The sequence below is a fragment of the Lissotriton vulgaris genome, chromosome 1_1, assembly GCF_964263255.1.
Source record: "Lissotriton vulgaris chromosome 1_1, aLisVul1.2, whole genome shotgun sequence".
NCBI classification, from domain to species: Eukaryota; Metazoa; Chordata; class Amphibia; order Caudata; family Salamandridae; genus Lissotriton; species Lissotriton vulgaris.
Genome location: NC_141685.1, coordinates 328,470,184 through 328,479,334, shown reverse-complemented (window position 1 = coordinate 328,479,334; position 9,151 = coordinate 328,470,184).

Sequence of the window (9,151 nt, the reverse complement as noted above, 5' to 3'; positions counted from 1 at the left end):
TACCAATGCAATTCGGTATTAGGAAGGGATGCCCTGAACAAGCCCCTTCCTAATAGCGAATCGCAAACCCATTTTGCGATTCGATAACAGGTTACTGAATCGCTAAATAGGGTTTTCTGCTTCTGAAAAGCATTTTTTATGTTTGCAAACAAACCGATTCTCAGAATCGGCCCGTTTGCGAAGGCAAAAATGCTTGATGCATGTGCCCCAATAAGCTGTAAATTGCAAATCTATATATCAATATACCTACAGTTTGAAAATTATTAGTACTATTGTTCATATGTGGTGATGTTTCTCACATGTTAATTATTGCTGTGTTCTTTATTTATACAATAAGATTTTAATGCATATATCTTAAAAGAACTAGTGATATGTTTATGGGTTTGTTATAATGTGCCTACTTAACCATGTAGAAAATTCTATTCTATTCCAGTTTATTCAAATAGAGGTCGTTTCTTTATCCTCTTTGCTATAGTTCAAACCTCACTGAACTGCTGCAAAACCTCTTGTTCGTTCAGATGTGTAAACAACCACATTACAATGTCTCAAACTCTAGTCTACTCTTCTGTGTACATCTGTGCCTGTAGCGGTCTATGTGTATATGCAGGTATTTTGCCCATGAACGCGTGCATTTGTCTTGTGCAGACTGTATGTCTTCTCTACGTATGGTCGCCTGTACTTTTCTTTGTGGGGGCATGTGCGGGTGTATGTTTGCATGCTGGGTTTCCAAGCATGCCTGTATGCATCATCTATGTGTGAGTGTATACCTGAAAATAGGTTCTAATTGCATGTTATGTGTGCCTGTGGAGTTGTCCTCTGGGACTGTGTATGTGATATATTGAAGCAAGACCTACTGTCTTTGTCAGAGTTTGTTTTCTTGCCAATTCTTTTGTGGGATGTCGGTGCAATGCTTCTATTTTTTTGGGAACATCGTTAGCTACTTTGAAATGACTATCTTCAAAGAGTCATGTGGACACCTGTCTGACATTCATTTCTTTAGAATAGGTGTTCTGCATTTAAAGACTTGAGCACCATCTGAGGTTTTGCTTCATCTGGAGAGAGTCAGGACCAGAGCTACTTCCATCTCGTCCATGACAAAGGTTTGGGAAATGCAGTTCCTGAGAGGGGCACGGCAGAAAACACATAGGGGCTCATTTATGAGCCCTTGCGTCACTTTTGCACCACTGGTGCGTCACTTTTTATGACGCACCAGCAGTGTAAAAAATGCGCCTTGTTGCGCCACATTTACAAAGTGACGCATCTAGGTAGATGCGTCACTTTGTAAACCCCTGCGCTACATTATACCTGCGCCAGGTATAATGAATGCAGGGGGTGGTGTTCCAATGCAAGAAAGGGTCGTAGAAGTGACGCAGTGAAATCTACCAGATTTCACGGCGCCACTTCTAGGACTCAAATGCGTCAATTTCTTACGCCTGCCTCACAGCAGGCGTAAGACTGACGCAGGCCCTTTCACTTCACATGGGGCTTGCCCCATGTGAAAGGACTAATTGCTGGAGTTCCGTCACTTTTGTGACACACTCCAACAATGCGTCACTTTTGCGCCATACAGATACGTCAGAAATACTGACTGTACTCCTTGCGACATGATGCGTCATACTGTAAATATGACGCATCATTGGTGTCGGAAGGAGGGTGTAGTGAAAAGTGACGCATCGCTGTTTTCACGCTGCGATGCGTCACTTCTCATAAATGAGGCCCATAGAGAGATAGAAAATACATGTGGATTAAATAATTCTTGGAGCGGATTGTCAACTATACATTCCCCACTCTCCAATTGCAACTTACAACAAGAGTAGGACATGTTTACTTTAACAGATTCTTCCCTGTAAATTTAGCTTGTGTGTAATTTAAACGCATGCGTTGGTCCAAGTTATGTCGATGGGGAAAGTAGGAATCTATGCTTTTTTCCACGCACACTGCCTTCTGCTGGTCAGAGGAGTCAGGCTCAGCATGACTGCCAGCAAAGGTGGCTTGCAGCTTTCTGCCTTTAGGGGTTTGAGAATTTCTTCGGTGCATAATTTCCACTGGCCTTTTCAGATGCTTCGACTTTGAAAGATAAACTCTTGAGATTCTGAGAGACCCTGCATCAGCACTAAGAGCTGAAGTGAGCCAGCTAACGGAAGCCCATTCAGATCACTGCAGGAAAGGGGAACTTTTTCCGACATGTCTGCCACGGGCAGGGGCGTAGGTAGCTTAAGGGGGTGTTTGGGGAGCGACCCCCCCCATTCCAAATAAATGCATTCTTGGCTTGAGAGTTATGTTTGAGGGTCCGGAGTCAGGTCTCCCATGCCTTGTTGGTTTTGAGCGTTGTCCTCGTTTGACTAAAAGGTTTGAACTTACTTTTTTTTTAAAGGTGACCACCTAATCCAAACCTGCATTGAACCTGTTCCTCGTGGCTCATGGTGACAGTGTATTCCAAACTTTGGACATCCTTCTACCCTCCATATAGTTTTTTCGTTTGGAAATGTGTGACTTCTCTACGCTTCTCTACGCCCCTGGCCATGGGATATCTGGAACCACTGGCAGCTTGCCAACACTTCGAGGGCCAGATTTTCATTTGCAAGCCCTCAGAGACCCACAATATGACTATTGACCTGGGAGTTGTAGCACTTCAACCAGTGCAGCAGTATAGTCTTCATTTAGCCTGGGTGACTTATAAGAAACCTGTGATCGACGCAAGTGTGCATCCTTGGGGATTCGGGACTCTTCCTTGTGCAAAGGTAGTTCTTGAAAATGGTGCCTTGGAGTGCCAGTGAGCTTTTAAAGGAAGATTCAGAATAAAGAAAGGACTTCTATAGGAGTTTTTGCAGGTGCTGTAGTTTTGGTGTATGTACACTGGAGTGGGTTTAGCCAGAGAATATTTTTCAATGCCATGTTGAATTTGCTACCACAGTATATTTTTTAATGCCATGCTAAATTTGCTGCCAGAGTTTATTCTTCAATGCCATGCTGAATTTAAAAAACAAAATGATTTTTATGTTGGTTGTATGCAAGAGTCTTGTGAGGAGTTAGTGCTCCTCGTTTGAGTCTTTACTCCTCTAAGAGTATGCAGAATTCTTATGAGGAATTGTGGCTATGGCTGAGCCCATGGTTAAGGTTCTGGTCCTGCAAAAGTATGCAGTAGAGGGGGAGTGTTCTAACTCCTTGGTCCTGCAGGAGCATGCAGTAGAGGGTGAGTGTTTTAACTCCTTCGTCCTGCAGGAGCATGCAGTAGAGGGTGAGTGTTTTAACTCCTTGGTCCTGCAGGAGCATGCAGTAGAGGGTGAGTGTTTTAACTCCTTGGTCCTGCAGGTCAAATGCAACCACTGTATCAATAACTTATAGGATTTTTGGAAGCTAGTGTTCCTTACGTCTTCTGTTTGTAGTTTATTAATTTCTATCTTACGTTTCCTGTTTTGCATTTTATTGTTTCTAAGGGAATGAGATGTGTTGTTATTTACTATGCTTGTGATGTGTTCCCTGCTCTGCAGCAGTGTGGGATGTCTGGAATGTTGGGAGTGACTGGAAGTTGCTTGGCAGAGAGGATGATGCTCCTGGTGGGGTACTTTATTATGTAACTTCAATAAACCTACAACTTATTTTTCTACATACATTGGCTACCGGACTCCTGCTGAACAAGAGTACCTTTAAATTACAAAATGAAGGCCTGACCCATAACCCAAACTCTTGCAACCCTAAATCCCAGGATATTTTTATGTTGACACGATTCTACGTTCATAAAAGGCATATTTCTATGCCTGGCTTCTTTAAAGCCCAACAAGGAAACCAAACGTACCTCAGCACTTTGTATATATCTGCACTATCCATACACAAAGTTTGATTTGGTTGCAGTTGTCTGCATTACGCTACACAATCAATTGATGGATGGAATGCTGACTAAATCATGCATTCACCCCCAGTCAAGAGATCTGGGTTAAATCCATTGTTCTTTTGTTCCCATGCCACCCCAGTTTAGATCCAGCCATATACAAATCAGTCTTCACCCTGTTCCTCCTGGGAACAGTCCAGACCAAACTGCAAAGTCAGGTCCTCCCTGGACTGGAAACAAGCATCCAGGGACCGGTTTCGGGGTATCAGCCCTCATCAGCCAGGCTAGCTTGAATCCAGTGGCACAGTGAGCAATGGACCCACATCTGGGCATACCTAACCCACTTATGGCGAAAAGTGCAACGCAAACAAATGATAGACGGAATACTTAATAATTCATGCATTCATCCCAGTCAAGAGATCTGGGTTAAATCCACTGCATCACACATGCACTGTTTTGTTTACAGAACACATAACCCCTTTTAAGGCAAGTGCTGTACACCATAAGTTATATAAATGCAATATGTAGAATTACACACAAGACACGCATTACAAATGTACTCAGTAAACAAATCATTGAAGATGGCTTGCTACGTGAAGGTGAATGTGGTTTCCGAAGTACACTGAAGAGCCACTGAAATCAGGAAATCACAAGCAGAGGGCGCGGCCCCCAGATCTGACCAGCCTTTGAAAAGAGTCCAAAGGGAATGTTTTTTCCAAGCGGATTGCTAAGTAAAATGAAACAGAAGAGCTTCCCATGGGTGTTAGAAAGTGGAAAAATGCAGGATACATTGATCTAACACTGTGTGAATAATCAAATGGCACATTAATAGGAGCGAGTTTGATTTATTCGAGGGCTTGTTTTAGTTGAATTATTTTCAGTACATCATATTGATCAATTGGCTGACATAGCATATACCAAAATGTCAATATGCTTGTGGAATACATGTAGGCAGGGTAATTGCATCATCATAAAGAACATCAGTAAGGAGAGGTGATGTGTACAATCTTCTTTCAATATCTTGCTTTTGGGTGACCTGACTGAGTACACACATTAGGGAACAGTGGCTCGTTCGGTAATGCCATTTTAAAAACCAGCCTATTTTAGTTAGTAATAACCTATTTTTTTGGAAGAAGTGGTAAAGAAATCACACCCAGTGGAATGTCATGTAACTCTGCCATTGCCTTTTCCACTGTTGGCTATTTGATTATTGTTGGTAACCGAGCAGAATAAATTTGGAAATAACTTTTCCTTCTCTACTTTCTCTCGCGTCATAAAAGTAAGTGCTTACCAAATAACACAGGTCGAATTCATACTGGCGTGGTTTTCACAAAATGTATTTCTTTTTAATACTGTCCCATTTCTGATACCAGGCTAATGCTAATGTGGTACTTGATACATGCCGAAGTTCATATTTCACTGCTCTATGTTCAGCAGCACTGCATGATCTGGCATCCTTGGAGTGTTTTCCCCCTAACTTTTTGCCTTCAGCTTGTTTTTGATGATTATGGTTTTGTTGGCTCAGGGTCTCTAGCACTAGGTAGCAGTGGTAAAGTGTGCAAAGTGCTTGAACTCTCTGCTTAAAACATGAACATATTGGCTTATACCCAATTGGTATATTTAATTTACTTATAAATCCCTAGTAAAATGCACTACATGTGCCCAGAGCCTGTAAATGAAATGCTACTATTGGGACTGCGGTACAGATTATCCAACCACTAAAGTAGCCCTTTAAATAGGTCTCAGGCCTGCCATTCCAGCCTGTGTGTGCGCTGTTTCAAACTGCAGCTTTGACCTGGTAAAGTAAATCTACACCAAACACAAACTTTCCTTTTTAATACGTATACGTATACGCCTATATAGGGTAGGCGCTTTTTATGTCTCGCTGGCGTTGCAGCGCAAAGCGCTACCGCCAACGAGACTTATAGTTGCTGTGTTTGCCTCCAAGGGACACAGACCTGGACACAGACCTGTGCACGAGCCGATTCTACTATGGGCACAAGCCGATTCAGGTCTGTAAACGCGCTTCACAGTGGAACAGCTTGTGCGCGTTAATTAATGCGCAGCACGTCAGGCGCCACAATTAACAATTATCACAGCATGAGACCCCACTGATCATTGCATGTCAACATGCCCCCAGGCTGCTGGAGCACTCAACTATAATTAATGCGCAGATAAGTGCTCCAGCAGCATGGGGCGCCTCTGGGCATGCTGTGATAATAATTACTTTGGGGCTTCATGCTGTGATAATTCTATCCCCCTTCCCCTCTCTTCTCTCAGCCCTTCCTCTCGCTGTCAGTCTCTCCCCGACTCACTCCCCTTTAGGTCACTGCCTCTCAATGCCCTGCCTATCTCCAACCCTCCTTCCTTAGTTCCTCTTTCCTTAGTTCCTCAACTTCTCATACGGACTACAACTCGCAGATTCCAAGAACATAAACTTTATAGATAAACTGCAAACTCACGAACCTGGGAAACCTGATATCTGTTGAAATGCCGAAAACTCCATGGCTTCTCTTGTAGTAGCATGAACGATGCTTCACTTTTGCTCTGTTGTTCAGAGAGACGACTGACGTCCTAAATATATATTGGAAAGTGTTTACATGTTCCCAATTAAAAATGGACGCTACGCTTAACATTGCTTCAGGGGGTGTTGCTGTGAAGTCCTTTCTCTAGTTCTTTAGTTCGCCTAGTCGCCTATGTTACCGTGTTTGTGTCAAGGAGTAAGTAGTAACACAGCGCTTACTACCCAAGACGAGATGAGACGAGACTTGAAAGTGAGAGAAGGGCAGAACACCGGACAGTTTAGTGCCATCCTGGCATGTTTGTTAGCGATATGTTTTTTAATATGATCTCCTTGGCGCACCCAGTGTGCGAGGCCAGCTGTCCGTTGTGCTCGCTTTTCTGCCACCCCCCCACGCCCTGTTGCCTCGTGATCGCTTTTCTACCCCCCAACCCCCGCTTTGGGGGTGCAGGTACTGTATTCGTATAAACTAATAATTGATTGCGGAAACTATACGTATGATGCTCGAGTCTCGCACTTTGAATGAAGCTCATCATAGAACAGTCTCCAGCTCTGCCAGTTTCAGTGGGGCACCATTATAACTCTAATTTTGATAGCGCATATCTGTGAGTCTTCGCTTTTCGCTTTAATCTTACATTTTGATTTCGCATCCTTAGTCTTAGTCACTTGTTTAGAGCAATGGATCCTGAAATCCAAAGGTATTTGTAAAAAAAACCTCGGGCTTTTGATAAATGATAGAAGTATGTCTCCGCATGCGATTCCTCGTATGAAGTCTCAGTTTTGTGTGTATGCCTCCCCACCCCCCGTTGCTCGCTTTTCTGCCCCCATCCTCCTGTTGTGTGTGGGGGGGCTGTGTGTGTGTATGGGGGGCTCTGTGTGTGTGTTGGGGGGCTGTGTGTGTGTGTTGGGGCTGTGTGTGTGTTGGGGCTGTGTGTGTGGGGGGGCTGTGTGTGGGGGGGATGTGTGTGTGTATGGGGGGCTGTGAGTGTGTGTTGGGGGCTGTGTGTGTGTGTTGGGGGCTATGTGTGTGGGGGGCTGTATGTGTGTGGGGGGCTGTGTTGTGTGGGGGGCAGTGTGTGTGGGGGGGGCTGTGTGTGTGTATGTGGGGAGGGCTGTGTGTGGGGGGCTGTGTGTGTGGGAGGGCTGTGTGTGTGTGGGGCTGTGTGTGTGTTTTGGGGGGCTGTGTGTGTGGGGGGGGCTGTGTGTGTGGGGCTGTCTGGCTGTGTGTGTGGGGGGCTGTGTGTGTGGGGGGGGGCTGGCTGTGTGTGTGTGGGGGGCTGGCTCTGTGTGTGTGTGGGGGGCTGGCTCTGTGTGTGTGGGGGGCTCTCTGTGTATGGGGGGGCTCTGTGTGTGTGGGTGTTTCGGACTCACTGTCTGTGTGTGGCTCTCTGTGTGTGTGTGTGTGGCTCTGTGTGTGTGGGGGGCTCTCTGTGTGTGGGGGGGCTCTTTGTGTGTGTGTGGGGCTCTCTGTGTGTGTGTGTGGGGCTCTCTGTGTCTGTGTGTGGGGGCCTCTCTGTGTGTGGGGCTCTGTAGGTAGGTGCAAATGCAATAGGTCTCGCGTTTGCTTGCGAGAGCTTAAGCTATTGACATTGTAAATGACAATGCCATTTATTTATCTGTTTTCAAAACCAACACATAAATAAAAAATGTGTCATTTACAAAGCTAATAGCTCTAACTTTGGCAAAGGCGAGACCGTTGCATTGTAAATGCTTGTTCTCCTATTGTATGCCGTTTGTGATGCTTTAATTGAGTGTGAATATATGGTTTGTCTGTTAGAGAGTGTGTGCATGATTGATAGAATGAATGAACGGTGTGTCTTGTTTTTATTGTTCTAATTGTACTTGGGCTGATGCTATCTTATGACTTCATAATCCAATGAATTTTTCTATATCAGAAGCTGACCTTTATTAATCTTGGTCTAAATAATTTTTATCAAAAACGATTGACTGAGAATACATTTTCTAAAATATTTCAGCTGTTCTGTGGGTGTTTTTGGTTGATTTTCATTGCATGGAGCTTTATCCTTTGGGGAAGCTCCCTCCATGTTTATTTAGCACCCCTAGGGTAGGTCCTGGAAAGCTCTAAGGGCAGGGTGTAGTGTATGTCGGACATGTACTTTTAAGTTTTAAATGTCTTGGTAGTGAAAAACTCACAAATTTGTTAGTCAATTCTGCAAGGCCTACCTCTTACATTAGATAACATTGGAATGACCTGATTCCATTTTATAAGTGTAGTTTTCATGTAGGAAAAAGGTAGCTGGTTTAGGGTTGGTCTCTCTGGAATCCTGATACTAACTTATGGAGAAGTCAGACTGGATGGGCCATCACTGGTAGGATGAGAGGAAGGAACTGGGAACTGCCCCACCAACTCTTGAATAGGCTGTGTCCTGCCTCCACACAAAGGGCTGGATACCCCCTGTAGTTAGTCTGAAGCCAAGCCCAGAAATGCAGGGCATCTGTGCACTTCAAAAGCATGCCTATAGAAGCTTCCCCCCACTTCAAGGGCACAACTGGGTATAAAAGAAGAACCTCAGACACCACCTCTTCAGTACACTTTTGGAACTGTGTATACTTCGAAAGCAAGGACTGCCACTCTGCTGTACTGCTGCTCTAAAGGAACTTCTGCTGTGCTCACCTCCTTCCTGCTGCCCTCTTGGGGATGATTAACTGGACCTACAACTTCAACCTTTAACCCAGGTTCCCTATGAGACTCCAATGGGCAGTCTGCTGGCCTCCTGATCTGAGTCTCTGGGACATAAAAGGCACCCCAACCAGTTCCTGGAACCAGCTGCAGTGAGTTC